Here is a 20,722-nt window from a genome sequence, read left to right as displayed (position 1 = left end):
ATCATACTCCTGTAATACAGCAACATGTAAATTGTTTGTTCCTTTAATAGATATGAAGCTGGAGAGACACACATTCCCAACTTAATACATTGCATGTATGCGTCAAGCTTTTATGGCCACACTCCATCTCACTGCACGTGTGACGTTGCCTGTCGTTAGCCGACCTGTTTTTAATTAGTTTAGACCTTCCTACCTTTTGCTTCCAAAGACTCCTACTTTTTGAAGGTTTTCTTTTTGTAACCAACAGTAGTAACCTGCAAATAAAATATAAATATTCTAGCGGTTTCCTGTTTCTTTACTTTCAGTGGTTTTACCATACATTTACACATTTTATTCATGGGCACCATCCTTTGCCACTGTGTCTTTTGTTCCAAAACCAGAAAGTGCTTCCCATATGTGTATTTTTGTCCCTTTCTCCTTGTTATCTCAGTATTTGTATAATCTCTTTCCTTGTCTATCTTGCTCTTGATTGCCCATAGTTATTTGTAAAACGTTCAGAATATTACCAAGTTGAGAAATGCAGTACCTAGGTTTTCTTAAGTGCTGCAGAAGCAGATTTGCTATGTGAGCTAAAGGCAGTGGGCTGGTGATTAGAAGCAGTCTGGATGACTTTATTTGAAACTTAAATCAAGAACATCAGTCCAGCTACTTTCGACCTTCTGGGGTGAGCTAGTGGTGTCAGGACCGTTTTACAGATGGGAAGACTAAAACAGAGGTAAAGCAACTTGGTTCCATTGGCAGAGACTAAATCAGCATGAGAACATGAATTTCCATGTCCCCCAAGTTTCTTTCAAGATGGGCTCAGTTACCTGTGCTTAGTGTCCACAAGGCCTGAGAAGAGAAGATGGTCTGGTCATTTTCCTTTGCGTGCAAAAGTCATGAGCATGACGACATAACTAAGAGAAGCTTCCAAGGGTCTGCTACGTCATGTCACCAAGGTAGAAGACCATAGGTTCCTAGCTCTACAAACTGTAGGCTGTAGGTGGCAGATGGCTCAGAATTCCTCACTGAGTGGTAAGGCAGACCTGATGGATGGGACAAACTACCCTGCTTGGAGGATGTCATGTTAGCCTGGCAAAGACAGCAACGTATGTGCTCGGGGCACTGGTAAGATGGGCCCTTAAGGGGCTGGGACAGTTTGTATAGCCACAAACTCCTAAGCCAAGGTGCCCCTGGTTATATCCAGGAACTTTCAGATTTACTTCCCGCACCCCACTCTCTGTTCTCTGTTTCTATGCAATATCTTTAACATGACATTTGGTGGTAGGTAGGCTCAAAGGACTAGTACTGTAAGGGAACACTGATGTAAACGAGAGCTGCTAGTTCTCAGTCCATCCCCCAGACTTGGTGAGGTATACACAGAGAAATCAGAATTTGCGATTTATAGCCTGTCCTAACTGTCTATGGAGGTAGGCATGTGCCGGTGGCTGTGATAGATGGATTATAGATCCGTTTAGGAGTTGATATGTGACATTTTAAAGCTTCTCCTTTAGGGGAAAAAAAATCCCATAATCTCGTCTCCCTTACCCCTGTTTCTACTGAATCTGCCAGGAAGAAAGAGATTATATGGTTGTGTGGCTAGGCTATATATGCCAGGGCTGCAGGGCCCTAATTCTAATGTTGCTTTTGAGACTTGATAGGAGTCCTTCTCTGGATCTCAGTTTCCAAACATATTTTTCTGTATCTGTGCAATATGAAATGTGAGGTTGTTGCTCACTTAGTTGGATACAGTATCGGAGTTCCTCCTACAAGCCCCTAGGACCAGGGACCTGTACTGTATATTCTCTGTACTCCCCCATGACTCTGTGACACACAACATGAAGAGAGTCATGGAGGCTCAAGAAGGGAAGGAGAGAGGGGCGCCTGGCTGGCTCAGTCGGTAGAGCATGTGACTATTGGTCTTGGGGTCATGAGTTTGAGCCCCACATTGGGTATAAAGATTACTTAAAAAAATAATAAATATATATATTTTTTTTTTAAAAGGAGGGATAATTTAGCTCTTGCCGTGAGTCAGCATTGTAACTTTCACATAACTTAAAGAGCTGGGATGATTAAGAGCGTGGACACTAGAGCCAAACTACCTGGGTTTAATTCCTGGCTCTGCCACCTACTAGTTGTATGACCTTGGGGCAATTTTCTTAACTTTTCTGGGTTACAGTTGTATTAACTGTTAAATGAGGATAATAATAGTACCTGTTTACCAGGTCTTGTGAGGATTAAATGAGTTAATATAAGTAAATCACTGACACTGTTGTAGTGTTCCCTAAGATGAATATAGAGTCCTTTCTCATTGCAACTCATGATCCAGGCCCTGGAAAGGAAATACAAACACAACATTCTCAATACTTTCTGATCCTTTGAGGGCAAAAATTCCTTTAAGAAAATGTTAGATGTCAGTCCTCGCCACGGCAGTACATTCATGAATTGACTTTCCCAATAGATGTTATCTAAAGACAATCACCGCACTTTGGAAAGCCATTAACGTCAGAGGCACCATGTTCAGTCCTGATAGGGTAGTATATGTGTCAGTCATCTGTCTACAGGAGTCCCCAAGGACTTGTTGATACAATAGCCCATAATCACTCTAAGGATCAGACCAGCAATTTGCATTTTTAAAAGTCCCTAACTACCTATTTTCACAATAGACAGTCCCTGTACTCTGGAAGCTCCAGATGGGGTTGCTTTCCTTTTTAAAGAAGGCATTTGAGCCTTTCCGAGTAAGCCTCACTTTAGTATTATGAATGAGTTGTCAGAAAGGATTGCAATGGGCACATCTCCTTAGTTTTTAAACCCTATTCCCCCATACCTCCAACACACACACACACACACACACACACACGCAACACATGGGCAAACCTGACCCCGTTTGGGGGGTGGTTTTATGTTTTATTTGATGTTCCTCAGGTTTGGTAGTTTCTCAGGGGGTTGTTTTGTGTTTCACCTTGGTTCCTCAGATACGTTTGACTCCATTAGTGAGTCATTGTGATCTGCCCTCAGCCTGATCCTCTGGTTTGGAGATCTTGCAGGGTAGAATTTCCCTTCAGAGCTCCATCAGAGACATTGCCTCTGACCAAGAGAGCCCTGTGTAGGTATGGTGGCTTGGAGACTATTGACTTGGGAGAATAAGTATCAATACTGAACTTTTAGATGAAGTGAAAGTTCTGAGGCCCTGCCTGAGGCATTAAATACAGACTCAGGAATTATCCTGTTTGACAGCCTCTTAAAATTTGCTCAAACTTCTTGAAGTTACAAAACCTTTAGATTGAAAAAAAAAAAAAAGCAAACAAAAACTTTTGATCATTGCCCTCCCTGCCATTTACTAGGTAAGTAACTTTGGGCTTTCATCTATTTGGGCCTCAACTTCCTCTTTATAAAACACATTTCCCACCTTAAGGTGAAGACCAGAGGATCTGTTTATCTTAAATTCTCTTTAATTTCTAGTATTCTTTTATGCTGTGAAGATGTATATTAATTTGTATCCAGGGAACCATGTTAGGCTGGAGCAAGGAGAGGATAGATTGGGGATGAAGGTGATTAGGATCTAAAAGAATTGCTACATATTAGGGCGTGATATACTAGAAAGGTTACATATTAGTGATATGTGAAGTTATTACATAGTAGCAAGATTAGGAATGGGAGTGTAAAGCATAATTATTGAAAAATTTGTTCATCTCATTTCTTATCCATATTACAAAAACATAAATGCCACATAGTAGTGATGGTGGTAATGTTGTTACTATTGATGACAGCAAGTGGCCATAGAATTATAATTATTGGGAGTGGAAGATCCCCAAAAGTCCAACCACCCAACCATTGTTTGAATTTCCCCTGTAACACCACTGCCAAATATTCATTCGTTTATGCTTGAAAAACCCAACAGAAGGGGAGCTCGGTACTCTATGGCCCAATCCCTTTCATCTATATGAAGTTCTTACATTTAGCTATAGTCTGTTCCTTTGCATAAACAGACCAAGTCCTCTTAAAAAGTAATGTTCAAAATTAGCAAAGCAGCTCCCAGTGTTGTGGTGTAACAATGTGTGGAATTGAGTGGAACCAAAATCTTTCCCATGTACTTTGCTTTCAGAGTCTGGCCTTGTCTTAAGAACAAATGTAGTAAAGATGAAAATGCTATCCAAAGATAGAAAGGAAACTGGATTAATAAATAACATTCTTGCCCTCCAAAACTGTGAAATAAGTAGGAATTACAAGAGAAACAGCTAAAACTTACACCATTTGGATGTACTCTGTAGAATGTTGGGGGTCTGCTGCACAGTGTTATGCAAGGCTTTATGAGCCTGATTATCTCCTACTTCCCCACCACCTGCCTTGTTGACCCTATACATGGTTGGAGGATGTTTTCTTGGGTGCTGTGTATTTACATACTGGTTAAAACTCACTGGGCCCAAAGTTAGGTAGTACTTATTTCAGCAATCAGTAAAGGTAATGTAGACTGAGGTACTCTAAAGCCCTAAGGGCATACAACCAAATCTAAAATGCTGGAATGTATTTCCCTTTCACCTCAGTGAGCAGTCTCCGGCTCACTTTCTATGTGTGCACCTTTGTCATCTCTCTGCCCTATCTTCAGAGTGTCCATTTGAACTTCCAGGATTGTGCTGCTTTTTGAGTATTGGAGTGAAGAAATGCCTCTCACAGGTTCTGTGGCATGCAGGGTCTCTGCACTTTCTGCCTCTAACAAAACATTGTCCCTGAACTCAAGCTAAGTGCCCTCTCAGGACTGTGAGCATGATCCCTTAGGCAGAGCAGCTCAGCTTCTTCATTTTCCAGTCAGTCATGTGTTACACCTTCTTATGCTGGATTTTCTTCACCTTTCTCTCCTTCTATAAATGTTCATAGCTCTGTCTTTGCAAATTAGTGTTCACTGGAAGCTTTGCTATTCCATTTACCCTTCTCTCCTCCCTTTAACCTTTCTTCTCCCCAGCCCCAGCCTGAAACCCAAGTAAATTAGCTTCTCACCCCTGCCCCCCAGTTTAAAAAAAAATAAATAAAAGAACCATACTCCTCCAACAGTATCTGTTCTTGGATTTGCAGTCAGCAGCCATCTCCAATAACCATCAGGCTGTCAGCTTTGCAGCTCCCCACTACCTCCCACCTCCCCCATCACTCACCAGAGGAAAAAGAGAGCCAGAGCAAGAGCTTGAAATATATCATGCAATAGTGTATCATGAATTTGTTGTGAATCACAGCAGTGAAGCAGGTTTATTTATTTCTGAGACCTTAAATCAATACAAAGTAGGTCTCTTAGTTCTGAAGCTGGGATGGAGTGTGAAAAAATGAGCCCATTGTACTCTTAAAACTTTGGGGAAAGGAGATGACAGCTATATAATTCCATTTACCAGGCACTAGGGGCTTTAATGTGAAGGTGACAGGGAGCTCTTTGTGCATTTAGAGCACCATATCTTCTAAATAAAAGATCTGTAGACTTGATAGTGGAACATAGCTCCAAGTTTAATAATCTCCAAGCATTAGACCGAGCCAGTATGTTCCCAAGTCAGAGAGTTCCCCCCCAAACACTCATAAATTAAAAGTGCAAGAACTGCACACGTTGGTAGATTAGGAATGCAAGGACTCTGGTCTTTCCTAGCAGAAAGACAGACCTGGGCTGTGGCTGTGCACAGGCTGCTGTGTGAATATGATAAAGACGCAGGAAACGAGACTATTTAGAAACCTGGCTCCTGGCTGTTCATCATTCTAGGGAAAGTCCCCTATGCCGGATCCAAATTGAGCTATGTCCCCTCTCACTCAGAGTGGCCATCTTCGCACATCTAATCAGCTAATGTACACAGTCAGGAGTGTTGAATTATGAAAGGAGAAGCTTTAAGAGCTGGTTAGATTGAACTACAGATTACCATGCCCAAGCGTCAAGTTTTTCTGGTTGATTCTTGACTGGTTCCTAATTTTAATGTCTCAGTGTCTGGAATTTAAGCCTTTCAAAATAGTGCACATAAGAGAAATTGAGAAATCAGTGTTATTAAGGAAAAGAACCCACCCAAATTTCACTAACAGCAAAAGATGCAAATCTGAGAAGTGAAGACCATTGGAACATATAATCAAGTTTTGAGTATCTTCATTTTCTATCTGACCCATTGATAAAATATGCCTTTTCTCAACAGATAAAGCAGGTTTATGCAGCTCAGTAGAGCAACTCTAATATAATATGACTTTATATTAGATAGAGTTACTAGCTTAATTCAGGCTCAGGTAAAGAATTTTGAAAGAAAAACCCAGTGTCTGCACTGGGGAAAACTAAAAGGATGGGAAAATTGAACCACTCATTTTGCTTAAGGAAGTTGCTACACATTTATAACACTAATATGGAAGATTTCTTTTGCTTCTCATAGTTCAGCTTGCTGAAAATAGAAATCAAAGCTGAGTTTTTATAGAGCACTAAGAATTACGGCAGTTCACCTGCATTTACTGCATGCCAGTTATGTGTAAAGTTCTGTTCTTGTGCTGGGGGGCATACAAAGATGATTTCTGCTTTCATGGAGCTTCAAATTTAGACTTGAAAGACAGTAAACAGGCTTTTCACGTGTTCTAAGGGTAAAAAAAATAAAATCGCTGCCCACCCTACGTAAATAAGAAAACACAAACAAAAAGTTGCCGAGATGAACAGTTGGTGCTACTCCACGAGAAGCCGGGCCCCAGCAAGCACCGAACTCTTTACCTAGCCACTGGTGGGCCCAGGTGGTCAGTCACACAGCCCTCTGCCTTTCCACGCCAACCTCATGTCTTCTGTCCTCGTCAGAAACTCACTGGGATCTTTAAAAAACTTTTCCATCTTTTGAAAACAGCTGATAGAAGAATGTTATTGAGAATATATGAAGAATTCTCACAATTATAAGAAAACAACAGTCATTTTAAAAATGGGCTTAATTTGGGGCACCTGGGTGGCTCAGTCAGCTACACATCCGGTTCTTGATTTGGGCTCAGGTCATAATCTCAGGGTCATGGGATGGAGCCCCACGTTGGGCTCCATGCTCAGTGGGGAGTCTGCTCAAGATTCTCTCTCTCCCTCTGCCCCACCCATCCCACACTCACTCACTCTCTAAAATCTTTTTTAAAAAGTAAAAAGTGGGTTTAATTTAATTAATTTTCTTAAGAAATTTGAACAGAGGGCGCCTGGGTGGCTCAATTGGTTAGGCGACTGCCTTTGGCTCAGGTCATGATCCTGGAGTCCCGGGATCGAGTCCCACATTGGGCTCCCTGCTCAGCGGGGAGTCTGCTTCTCCCTCTGACCCTCTTCCCTCTCGTGCTCTCTATCTCTCATTCTCTCTCTCTCAAATAAATAAATCTTTAAAAAAAAAAGAAATTTGAACAGACATTTCATCAAAAAAGCTATGAGGATGGTAAATGAGCACATGAAAGGTTGCTTATCATTAGGGAAATGCAAATTTAAAACCACAATTAGGCACCACTAAAATAAAGGAAAAGTATGTTTTTAGTAAAGAAAATTTTTAACTGACAATACTAAGTATTTGAGAGAATGCAGAACAACTGGAACTCTTGTACATATTGGTGGGAATGTGAAATGGTACAGCCACTTTGAAAAAGTTTAAACAAGAATGAGATCTTGCCTTTTGCAACAATATGGCTAGACCTAGAAGCTATAATGCTAAGTGAAATAAACCAGTCAGAGAAAGACAGATACCATGTGATTTCACTCATATGTGGAATTTAAGAAACAAAACATGAACAAAGGAAAAAAGGCAAAAAACCAGACTCTTAATACAGAGAACAAAGTGGTGGTTTGTAGAGGGGAGTTGGATGGGGGTGACGGGTGAAATAGGTGAAGAGGATTAAAATCACCCCACATTATGAAGTGATCACCACCATACAACTAGCTACCATCAGTTATCTTATCTAGATGAGCACTGGGTAATATATAAAATTGCTGAACCATCATATTGTGTACTTGAAGCTGGTATAACACTGTATGTTAATTGTACTTCAATTAAAAAAAATGTTTAGCACCTTTTTTAAAAAAATAAGATTAAACATTTGCTATACAACCTAGCAATCCTATTCCTGGGAGAATTGAAATATACATCCACACAAAAACCTGTCCACAAATGCCAATAGCAGCTTTATTCATAATTTCCCCAAACTGGAAACTACCCAATTACCCAGATGTCCACCCAGAGGCAAACAGATGAACAAGTTATGGTATTTCCATAAAATGGAATACTACACCACAGTGAAAAGGAACTTCTGACACCTACATCAGCATAAATGAATCTCAGATACATTACGCTAACTCAAAGAAACTAGACTCCAAATACTATGTAATATATGACTCCATTTATAGAACATCCTAGAAAAGGTAAAACTGTTGAGGCAGAACGCAGGGGAGAAGGGAATGAATGGATTACGAAGGAGATGAGGGGAATTTTTTTTTAATTCAAATGTAGTTGACATACAGTATCATCTTGGTTTCAGGTATACAACATTAGTGTTTCAACAGTTGTGCACATTATGAAGTGATCACCACCATACAACTAGCTACCATCAGTTATCATACAAAGTTGTTACCATATTGTTTTGGGTGGTTTTTTTTTTTTTTTGAAGATTTTATTTGTCAGAGAGGGAGAGAGAGAGCACAAGCAGGGGGAGCAGCAGGCAGAGGGAGAAGCAGGCTCCCCGCTGAGCAGGGAGCCCAATGTGGGACTCGATCCCAGGGCCCTGGGATCATGACCTGAGCCGAAGGCAGACTTTTAACCGACTGAGCTACCCAGGCACTGCACCATATTGTTAACTATATTCCTTATGTTGTACATTACATTCTCATGACTTATTTTGTAATTAGAAGTTTGTAACTTTTAATCTCCTTCCCCTATTTTGTCCACCCTCACACACACACACACACACACACACACACACACACACACACACACACATGTCCCTATGGCAACCCCATTCTGTTTTCTGAGTCCATTTGTTTTTTAAATTCTACATATAAATAAAACCATATGGTATTTGTCTTTCTCTGATTTATTTCAGTTAGCATATCTTCTAGGTCCATCCATGTCATCACAAATGGAAAGATTGTTTTTATGGCTAAGTAATATTCCATCACACACACACACACACACACACACACACACCCCACATCTTCAGTATCCATTCATCTATTGATGGACACAGGTTGCTTCCATACTGTGGCTATTGTAAATAATGCTGCAGTGAACATAGGAGTACATGTATCTTTTTGAATTAGTGTTTTCGTTTTGTTTGGTTAAATACCCAGAAGTGGAATTTCTGGGTCTTATGGTAATTCTATTTTTAATTTTTTGAGGAACCTCCATAGAGTGGCTGCTCCCATTTGCATTCCCATCACCAGTGCATGAAGGTTCCCTTTTCTCCTCATCCTTGTCCAACACTTGTTATTTCTTGTTTGTTTGCTTGTTTTTGATACTAGCCATTCTGACAGATGTGAGGTTACATCTTATTGTGGTTTTGGTTTGCATTTCCCTGATGATTAGTGATCTCTTCATGTGCCTCTTGGCCATCTGTATGTCATCTTTGAAGAACTGTCTATTCAGGTCCTGTGTCTGTTTTTTAATTGGATTGTTCATTTTTTTGATGCTGAGTTGTGTGCATTCTTTATGTATTTTGGATATTTACCCCTTATTGGATGTATCATTTGCAGATACCTCCCATTCATTAGTTTGCCTTTTCATTTTGTTGATGGTTTGCTTCACTGTGTAAAACCTTTTTAGTTTGATGAAGTCCCATTGGTTTATTTTTGCTTTTATTATCCTTGCCTGAGGAGACCAATCCAAAAAAATATTGCTAAGACTGATGTCCAAAAACTTACTGCATATGTTTTCTTCTTGGGGTTTTATGCTTTCCAGTTTTACATTTAAGTCTTTAAGTCATTTTGAGTGTATTTTTATATATGGTGTGAGAAAATAGTCCAGTTTTATTCTTTTGCATGTAGTTGTCCATTTTTTCCAAAGCCATTTATTGAAGAGACTGTCTTTTCCTTATTGTATATTATTGCCTCCTTTGTTGAAAATTAATTGGCCATATAAGCGTGGATATATTTCTGAATGCTGTATGCTGTTCCATTGATCTATGTGTCTGTTTTTGTGCGAATACCATAATCTTTTGATTACTTATAACTTTGTAATATAGTTTGAAATTGGGGAGTGTGATATTTCCAGCTTTGTTCTTCTTTCTCGGGAGTGCTTTGGTTATTTGGGTGTTTCGTGGTTTCATAGAAATTTTAGGATTAGGTGTTCTAGATCTGTGAAAAATGCCATTTTGATAGGATACTTTGATGGGGATTGCATTGACTCTGTAGATTCCTTTAGCTTATGTGGACATTTTAACAATATTAATTTGTTCAGTCCATGAGTATGGAATATCTGTCCATTTATTTGTGTCTTTTTCAGTTTCTTTCATCAGTGTTTTATAGTTTTCAGAGTACATGTCTTTTATCTCCTTGGTTAAATTTAATTCTAGGCATTTTATTTTTTTTGTTGCAATTTTAAGTGGGATTGGTTTCTTATTTCTCTTTCTGCTAGTTCATTATTAGTCTATAGAAATACAACAGATTTCTGTATATTAATTTTGTATCCTGGAACTTTACTGAATTCATTTATTTGTTCTAATGGTTTTTTTTTTATTTTTAAAGATTTTATTTATTTGAGAGAGAGAGAGAAAAGGAGCAGGGGGAAGGGCAGAGGAAGACGGGAGAATCAATCTCCCCGCTGAGCAGGGACCTGACGTGGGGCTTGATCCCAGGACTCCGGGATCATGACCTGAGCCAAAGGCAGACACTTAACCAACTGAGCCATCCACATGCCCCAGTTCTAATAGTTTTTTGGTGGAGTCTTTGGGGTTTTCTATGTAGTATCATGTCATCTGCCAATCAGGACAGCAAATAGGTATTTTCTTCTTTTCTAATTTGGATGCCTTTTATTTCTTTTTCTTGTCTGATTGCTGTGGCTAGGACTTCCAATACTGTGTTGAATAAAAGTGGTGTCAGTAGGCATCCTTATCTCATTCCTGATCTTAGAGGGAAAGCTTTCAGCTCTTCGCTGTTGAGTATGACGTTAGCTGTGGCTTTGTCATCTATGCCTTTTATTATGTTGAGGTATGTTCTCTCTATGCCCATTTTGTTGAGAGTTTTTATTATAAATGGATATTGATTTTTATTAAATGCTTTTCTGTATTTATTGAGATGATATGATTTTTATACTTCTTTTTCTTAATGTGGGATACATTGATTCATTTGCAGATACTGAACCATCCTTGCATCACTGGAACAAATCCCACATAATCATGGTGTATTATCCTTTTAGTTTATTGTTGAATTCAGTTTGCTAATCTTTTTTTTTTTTTTTTTGAGGATTTGTGCCTTATGTTCATCGGGGATATTGGCCTGTAATTTTTTTTTTTTTTTTTTTGGTGGGCTTTGTGGTTTTGTTATCAGGGTAATGCTGGCCTCATAGGATGAGTTCAGAAGTATTCTTTTCAATTTTTTGAAATAGTTTGAGAAAGATAGGTATTAACTCTTTTTTAAATGTTTGGTAGAATTCACCTGTGAAGCCATCTGGTCCTGGACTTTTGTTTTTTGGGAGTTTTTTGGTTACTGATTGAATTTCATTAATAGTATTTGGTCTGTTCAGATTTTTTATTTATTCCTGATTCAGTCTTGGAAGATTGTATGTTTCTAGGAATTTATGCATTTTTTTTCCTAGGTTGTCCCATTTGTTGGCATATAATTGTTCATTGTAGTCTGTTATGACCCTTTATATTTCTGTTGTATTGGTTGTAACTTCTCTTTCATTTCTGATTTTATTTATTTGGGCCCTCTCTCTTTTTTTCTTATGAGTCTGGCTAAAGGTTTATCAATTTTGTTCATCTTTTCTAAGAACCAGTTCTTAGTTTCATTGATCATTTCTGTTGTCTTTTTAGCCCGTTTCATTTTATTTCCACTCTGATCTTTATTATTTCCTTCTTTCCACTAACCTTGAGCTTTGTTTGTCCTTTTTCTAGTTCCATTAGTTTTAGGGTTAGGTGGTTTATGTGAGATTTTTTTGTTGTTGTTTACTGAAATGGGCCTGCATTGCTATGAATTTCCCTCCTTAGAACTGCTTTTACTGTATCCTGTAGATTTTGGAATGTTGTGTTTCCATTTTCATTTGTCTCAAGGTATTTTTTATTTCCTCTTTGATTTCTTCAGTGACCCATTGGTTGTTTAGTAGCTAGTATGTTGTTTATCCTCCGTATGTTTGTATTTTTTTCCAGTTTTCTTCTTGTAATGGATTTCAAGTTTATACCATTGTGGTCCATGTGTACCACATGCTTGATGTGATTTCAGTCTTCTTAAATTTATTGAGACTTGTTTTGTGACCTAGCATATGATCTGTCTTGGAGGATGTTTCATGTGCATTTGAAATGAACGTGTATTCTGCTGGTTTTGGATGGAATGTTACACACACACACACACACACACACACACACACACACACACACATATCTGTTAGGTCCATCTGGTGTAATGTATCTTTCAAAGCCACTGTTTCTTTGTTGATTTTTCTGTCTGGGTGATGTATCCATTGATATAAGTGGGGTATTAAAGTCCCCTGCTATTATTGTATTACTGTCAATTTCTCCCTTTATATTGGTTAATATTTGTTTTATGTATTTAGGTGCCCATATGTTGTGTGTGTAGATATTTGAAATTGTTATATCCTCTTGTTGGATTGATCCCTTTATCATTATGTAATGCCCTTTTTTGTGTCTTGTTACAGTGTTTGTTTTAAAGTCTATCTTGTCTGATATAAGTATTGCTACCCCAAATTTCTTTTATTTCCATTTGCATGGAATATCTTTGCCCATCCCTTCACTTTCAGTCTTTGTGTGTCTTTGGATCTGAAGTGAGTCTCTCGTAGGCAGCATATAGGTGGTCTTGTTTTTTTTTATCCATTCAGCCACCCTGTGTCTTTTGATTGGAGCATTTAGTCCATTTATGTTTAAAATAATTATTGATATATATGTAGTTTTTGCCATTTTGTTGATTGTTTTCTGGATATTTTTGTAGATCTTCTTTGTTACTTCTCTTGCTCTCCTCCTTTGTGATTTGGTGACTTCTTCAGTGTTATGTTTGCATCCCTTTCTCTTTACCTTCTGTGTATCTATTATAGGTATTTGGTTTGGGGTTACCATGAGGTTCATATATGACATCCGGTAGTATACAGAGCTATTTTAAATTGATGGTCGCTTAAGTTCAGCTGCATTCTAAAAGCAATACATTTTCGCCCCCCACCCACATTTTATGTTTTGATGTCATCTTTTACATCTTACTTTGTGTATCTTTTGACCTCTATTGTAGGTCTAGATGATTTTTACTACTTTTGTCTTTTAAACTTCATACTAATTATGTAGGTAGTTGATCCACTACCTTTACCATATTTTTGCCTTTACCAGTTAGATTTTTTCTTTATAATAATTGTAATAATAATTTTAATAATTTTCTTATTTCTAGTGATGGCCTTTCCATTTAAAGAAGTCCCTTTAATATTTCTTGTTAAGGCTGTTTTGGTGGTGATGAACTTCTTTAGCTTTTGCTTCTCTGGGAAACCCCTTATCTCTCCTATTCTGAGTGATAACCTTGCTGGGTGAACTATTCTTGCTTGTAAGTTCTTTCCTTTCAGCACTTTGAATATATCATGCCACTCCCTTCTGGTCTGTAAAGTTTACGCTAAAAAATCAGCTCATGGTCTTATGGGGGTCCCCTTGTACATAATAAGTTTTCCGCTTACTTCCCTTAAGATTCCCTCTTTATTGACACTTTGATTATAGTGTATTATAATCAATATAGTGATGTATAGTATAGTATTATGTCTTGGTGTGGATCTCTTTGGGTTCATCTTATTTGGGACTGTGTTTCCTGGACTTGGATGTCTGCTTCCTTCCCCAGGTTAGGAAAATTTTCAGCCAGTATTTCTTCAAATAGGTTTTCTGTCCCTTTCCTTTTCTCCTTCTGGGACCTCTATAATGCAAATGTTAGTATGCTTGATGTTGTCCCAGAAGTCCCTTAAACAGTCCTCATTTTTTCATTCTTTTTTTTCTTTTTGCTGTTCTCATTGTGTGGGTTCCACTATTCCACATTGCTGATCCATTCTTCTGCACAATCTAATCTGCTATTGATCTCTCTAGTGTATTTTTCATTTCAGTTATTGTATTCTTCTGATTTGTTCTTTTTTATATTTTCTCTCTGTTAATGTTCTTGTTGTGTTCTTCCATTCTTTTCATGAGCTTAGTGAGCATCTTTACGATCATTACTTTGAACTCTTTGGTAGATTGCTTGTCTCCATTTCAGTTAGTTCTTTTCCTGAGATTTTTGTCTTATTCTTTCATTTGGAATGTATTCTCTCGTCTCCTCATTTTGCTTAACTCTGTGTTTGTTTTTATGTATTAGGTAGATCAGTTTTATCTCCTGGTCTTGAAGAAGTGTCTTTATGTAGAGAGTATCCTTTGGAGCCAGTAACATAAAACCACCCTGTTCACTCAATCCAGGTACCCTCTGGGGTATCCCCGGTGAGCTATGTGCACCATCCTGTTGAGGCTGAGCCACAGTTAGTGCAGACTTGCTAGTGTGTGAGGCTGGCCCCTCAGGGCAGGGATCACCGGATGAGAGGGGCTCTGGTGTTGCTCTCGTGTTGGCAGAGGCTACCCCCTGGGTGTGGGGGGATGGGGAGTCCACAGGGGAATGCTGGAATGTGGTGAGTAGTGCTAGCACAGGAGATGGAGAGTGTCAGAACTGTCCCTCACCACCACCGGGCCAACTAGGTAGAAGAGGGGCTGAAGAAAATGGTGCCTGCCAATGCTTCCTTCCCTGGAGAATGTTCCAACAGATCTCTGCCCCTCTAGCACATGCCCTAAAATTCGTCAGTGAATCTCCTTCACATCTAATCCCCATGCTTTTCAAACTACTGCTTCTGCACTGGGATTTGGAGGGAGTAAAATTATGCGAGCCCTTTAAGTACAGTCTGTTTCCTGCTGCCCTCCTGGACGTAAGCTCTACTGGTTTTCAAAGCCAGATGTTATGGGGGCTCTGCTTCCTGGTGCAGGCCCCCCAACTGAGCCCAGGGTGGTACCTAGACCCCTCATTCCTCAAGGAGGGTCTCTGTAGTTGTGATATCCCTCCCACTTGTGGGTCATCATGCCAGGGGTGTGGGTCCTGACTAGACCTACTATTGCCCTACCTACTCATCTCGATGTGGCTTTTTCTTTATATTCTTAGTTGTGTAAAATCTCTTCTTCAGTTCATTTTCAGAGATAGTTTTTCTATATGTAGTCGTGGTTCTGGTTTGTTTGTGGGAGGTTGTGAACTCAGGATCTTCCTGCTGTGCCATCTTGATCCTGCCTCTTAGAGGGAAACTTTTGGGGTGTTTTGATGGTGGTTATATGAGTATATATATTTGTCAAAATTCATAGAATTCTACACCTAAAAATGATTTTTCTATATGTAAATTATATCTCAGTAAACGAGACTTTTTATTTTATTTTTTTAAAGATTTTATTTATTTATTCATGAGAGAGGGAGAGGGAGAAAGAGAGAGAGAGAGAGAAGCAGAGGGAGAAGCAGGCTTCCAAGCCCGATGCGGGACTCGATCCCAGGACCCCAGGATCATGACCTGAGCCGAAGGCAGACGCCCAACCATCTGAGCCACCCAGGTGCCCTGAACTAGACTTTTTAAAAATTTCCATATTTGGGAGCAATTTATTGTCAGTACATTCAAATCTGTAGATCAATGAACAGTTGTTGGATCCCTGAGAGAAGTGATTTCTCTTTGGCAGTCACTTTGCGCTCCGGAAGTGTATGCCTTTTCTCATACATTTGACAGGTAAACTGTCATGTGGCTCTTCTCTACCCCCATTACATTAAAAATGCATTTCTGTTCCTCACACAGTCCACCTTCAAATCCTTGTCATCCTTCTGCCATCTAACTCATTCCTCTGTTTTCCCCACCCCTCAGTAAGCAGAGGTCTTCCAGTGGCCTATATCTCAGTCTCCTCTTGGTTAAATATCTTCTCCCATCACTGGTTACCCAGTCCCTTTACTCCCAATTTACCCATCAGCAGACCCGATCACTTCATCATGCTGCTGTGTGTGGAGAGGTTTTTGGTCTTGTAGTGGATGGTCCTGAGTCCAGTTGTGGCTCAGGTCAGAGGCTTTCCCATCCTGTGCCAGCAGTAGGTCACTGTGCCCCTTCTCTACCCCCCAACCCTAGACTACCAGCTGCCAACCAGCACTCCAATTTGCTAGTGACAAGTGGCAATGAAGAGGGGAGAGGAAGTTGTAACCCTGAGTCTGTGTATCAAGAGGCTGTGTTTTGGGAACCCCCAAATATTCTTGGTTGCATAGGCACTAGTTCTGCCTCCCTAGAGATTTAATTCCATTCACCCTTGGATACATTCCTGGAGAAACATTTACACAGGAATATGTGCTGCACCACTTAAAATTGTTAATTGGAGATTGAATTACTTGTCAGCTTTTAAAAAATGTAGTCCTCTCAGATCAGGGAGGAGAGTGTCAGCAGCAGGAGTAGAGGAGCTATTGCGTTTTTTTCTTTCCCTTCCTCTTTTCTCCCCCCTCCCATTTCCTCTCTCGTTCTTCCTCCTTTCTTTTGTCCCTATTTTACCACTTTTTTTCTGCTCCCACGTATTTTTCTGTCCATATCTGTCTCTCTTTCTGCCTTAGCCAAACCTTTATCAATAACCTGACAGATCCCACAGTGACTTTAATATATAGAATCATGAACGAAGTCCAGTAATGATAATTGCTTGGGAAATGTACAAAACCCCTCCTCACATCCTCTTGAGGATGGAAATATCCTAATGAGAGGGAGGATTGCAGCAAGAACTCAGTTTGTGTAGCCTAAATTCTTAGATGCAAGAGGAATTTTATACTTCCTGCTTCCTTAAATAGAGGATTGCCCTGACCCAAGAATTGTTTAAAGGAGGAAAGATTGGCTAAAGGGGGGAAAGCAGCAGTAGATTTCATTTTTTATTCCATCGATATGCATCATTATTTTTCACATCTTCAGCACATGATTGCAAATATTTGCCTGTAAGTCTAAAGGCCCCCAACATAATGTGTATATCAGGACAAAGGCAGTTTTTAAAAAAATTGAGCTAAGTTGCCTCTATGAAACTTGGAAATCTCAATGCCTGTGCTGACAAATATCCTGACAAGTAAATACTATACTCATTCAGTATTACATAGTGATTTCATTTGCACAAAACCTCACAATGCTCTGCCACTTCAGTCAAACGTCTGGAGCACTGGAGAAAGGAAGAACGTGTTTATCTTGATCTCCAAAAAAGGATTTAAGGGAGAGAGCAGGCGGTATATTAGACTGTTTTCATTGCCTGTCAGCTATGGTAAACCTGAGCTGTCTGCAGTGTCTCTAGATAAGCAGCAGCAACAGAGGCCTTAGCATGTATGTATGACTGCATTCATTTGTACTTCTTATGTATCTCGAAATTTCTAACGGCTGCGTAGCATCTTCGGTGGAGCCTTTAACAAGGCTAATCACTGCTAATCACCGGCTTTTATGTGGTGCCCTTAATTCCCAGGTCTGCCACCTGTAATGAATGAAGGACTGGATGAGGCTTAGGTTTATACTGGGTGGGGGAAGATCCTCTTTCCCCTCAGAATCAACCCTTATTCAATTCTGTGGGCATGGGCACTCTTCAGCAGAGGACCCTGAGGTGGTCCCTGTTCCTAATATTTTATGGTACTGCTTCTCCACCTAAACATGGGGAGCAGCAAAGTGGGGCCTCAGGAGCCACCTCTGTTTGAGTGACTCCTGTGTTTAAATATGGTTCCTGATGCTTGTTGGGAAGATGAATTAAAAGTTTGCATCACGCAGTAGAAAATGTGAGAAAAGTAATTTGGGAAAATGGTCAGCAACTCGATTTGTATAGCTAAGTGTATGTCACAGTTGAAAAACTGATGAATAAAGCTCACCTACTTCATGAAAATACTAAGTGAGGATCGTTTACCCCACATTTTTCTGTGAAACATTGGTAGGGCAACACCGAAGAATAAAGCCGTGGTACCGTCTATGTGGGCTCTTTTCTTTGCCTTCCTAGATGCTGATCAGGGTTTGCATAACTGTTCCAGCATGATCATTTCAGAGTTAGGCAAAATGGATTTTGTCCTAGCCCAGATTCTGCTTCTTTGGTTGGAGCTTTTGTTGTGAAGTATTCTAAAATCATTAAAACCACTTGAGTCAGCAACGACCCCTATAAATCAGGAGCTATTGTGTGCACCCTCATTCTACTGGTGCATGCTCCGAACATACGGTCATTGAAGATGAACTGGAGGGTACTGCTTTCTCTTCACCGATTGTAAAGTAGCTATGATTGTTAGCATTTGTTTGTGATTAGTGAAGCAGGTTTCATTTCTGCGTGTCCTTCCCTCCCCACCCCCTAAGATAAGGCCAGTCACAGAGAGCCATTTGGAGACTCTGTTAGTCTAGCCTGTAATTTTTCCCTTTAATTCCCAAAGTAAATGAATTTTCTCACATGACAAACATTTCTTTAGTCTAGAAATAGTGTCCTTGGTTGTGGTAAGCCCTGGTTAGGTTTCTTTCTGAATCCAGTGTACAAATACTGCCTTTTCAGAACAATGCCAAAGCGTCAGAAGCTGAGTTTTGCTTGTAAAGGGAAGATGTGCTAGGTGATTAAACTCTTGCTCCCTCCAAGTTTGTCTCCCATTAATTTATAGGAATATGGGGTGGAATGGGCAAGTGGCAGAGCCTCCGAGAGTAGCCCTGGTCCTGGATGCTCTTCCCTTTTGAAATGAGGGACAAAGTTGTGTGAGGAAGATGTATTTGAACAGCTGAGCAGCTCTTGGTCCACTTTGGTCCCTTTTGCCAAGATTGGTCCTTCAGTCCATCACTCATTTTGGAGGGGTGTGAGGTTCTAAGCAGGTGGACATTATCAAGTACTAGAAATAGTGTTTGCTAGGAAAGAAAACCATCTTTCAGAGTAGGAAATGGTCCCAGCTCTCTTCCAGGCAGCTAGGGGTTCTTGGCTCCTGACATAGAGTGTGAATATCAGATATTCAGGGTCAGTGCAGTGTCTCCTTTTTATTTCTTTTCCCCCTTTCCAATTTTATTTTAATAATTAAAAATACTGCTGATCACACTGAATGACTTCTGGCAGAGAGGCGGTCTGTCCCAGAAGGACCAGTTGTGGGCCATCAGGTTTATGACGTCCATAAAACCAGAGCCCGATCAGAGCGTGGCCTCCCTGAGTGACAGGGTTTTTGCTTCCACCAGGGTCCCCCATCAACTGACTGCTTTGGATATTTGTTTGGGGTTGGTTTTTTGTTCTGTTTTGTTTCCTGATGCATGTGCGACCATACATGTGTGCACACATTTAAAGATATAAATGAAACAGGTATGTAATGCCCTCTGCCTGTTAGAAAGACTAAAGCCATCAAAATAACAAACGGCGTGTATTTGCTAGAATGTCAAAGTTATGAGTTTATTTTGTAATGATGTGCTCCTGCCTTCATGAGGTAAACTGGCCGTGGCGGAGGTGTTATTAGTAATATGGACTCAGTGGAGCAGAAAGCCGAGTGACCGAGAGATCAGTGTATCAGTCAGAGAGAGGGCAAATGGAAAGAGACAGCAGGAGAATGAGAAAGGAGCCACAGTGCCTGGGCTGAGATTAAAGACAGACTGAGAGGAGGAGGGGGAGCCCAGTGGTCACATACGGTCTCCCCTGTGCCTGGGGCTCCTTCAGAGCGGTTGCCGGCTTGTCGCTCAGCTCAGGGCTGTCTGCAAAGACTGGTTCTCTGCACTTCCTCACCAAGGAAGGCAGTTTTGCTTTCCATATTTCTTTCAGAAGAGTCTCTTCCTCCCTTCCTAGCTGAAGTTACATGGAGCAAAGACCAGCTGGGTCACACTGAGGTGATGACTTTGGTCGCCAACTTCCTCGTCCTTTGCAGGGACTTGATGTGGGGGCTGACCCAGCATGGAGGCGAATATCTCAAAGCTCCTAACAGGAAGGGGCAAGATGGGAATATACAGGTAGAACTTGCTGGCCTTCCCTTTATTAGGTTCTTCCCAGAGACTGAAAATGAATGAAAGTTACTAAGGAAGCAAATTTGTGTTGTGGTTATTTTCTGAAGGAGGAGGGGAGAGGGAAGAGAAAAGGCAAAACACAGTAAGCGCTCTACAACTGTTTAGAGCTCTCTAGGGCGACCCTAGATGACTGGCAATTACTACACACTCAGCAGTTTGCAATAGTCAGTGATCAGGCTGCCCAGCTTCCATTGCTGGGTCAGAAAACCTCCCTCCCTGAAAGAAATTATTAGCCAGTCTTCTAGGGAAAAAGAAACCCTACAATTTCCAAGTCTACGAATATTTTTTCCTTCCTTTTTTTTGTCCATCTTTAAAGGAAACTTTGTGGTTTCCAGTTGCAGGTGCCTTTCAACCTCACACGAGTTAAACTCCTCCAGGGACACACGGGGGATAGAGGCCCTCTGTATTCCCTTGAACCTTGGGAGAGAAGGACACAGGAGAGGTGGGCTTGGGTATAAATCACTGCCCTCCACCCAGCACACACAGATGAATTTAGACTCAGGGGTTCATGTATGTATGAGTTGCTTCAGGATTTTGCCTGCCTTAGGACTTGTGTGTGGGGACCAGCTTGAAAAATCAAATGT

General features: G+C 40.3%; 1 protein-coding gene across 6 annotated transcripts in view; it reads left to right on the top strand.

Annotated features, from left to right (window-relative positions):
* ACACA (acetyl-CoA carboxylase alpha) overlaps positions 1–20,722 on the top strand; it is a 242,979-nt gene that overhangs the window by 178,462 nt on the left and 43,795 nt on the right. The window lies entirely within an intron of this gene.

The sequence above is a fragment of the Eumetopias jubatus genome, unplaced genomic scaffold, assembly GCF_037043125.1.
Source record: "Eumetopias jubatus isolate StellerSeaLion01/CBP00866 unplaced genomic scaffold, mEumJub1_p1.0 scaffold_10, whole genome shotgun sequence".
Taxonomy (NCBI): Eukaryota; Metazoa; Chordata; class Mammalia; order Carnivora; family Otariidae; genus Eumetopias; species Eumetopias jubatus.
Note: the sequence above shows the minus strand (reverse complement) of the source record. Positions and strands in the feature narration are given on the sequence as shown.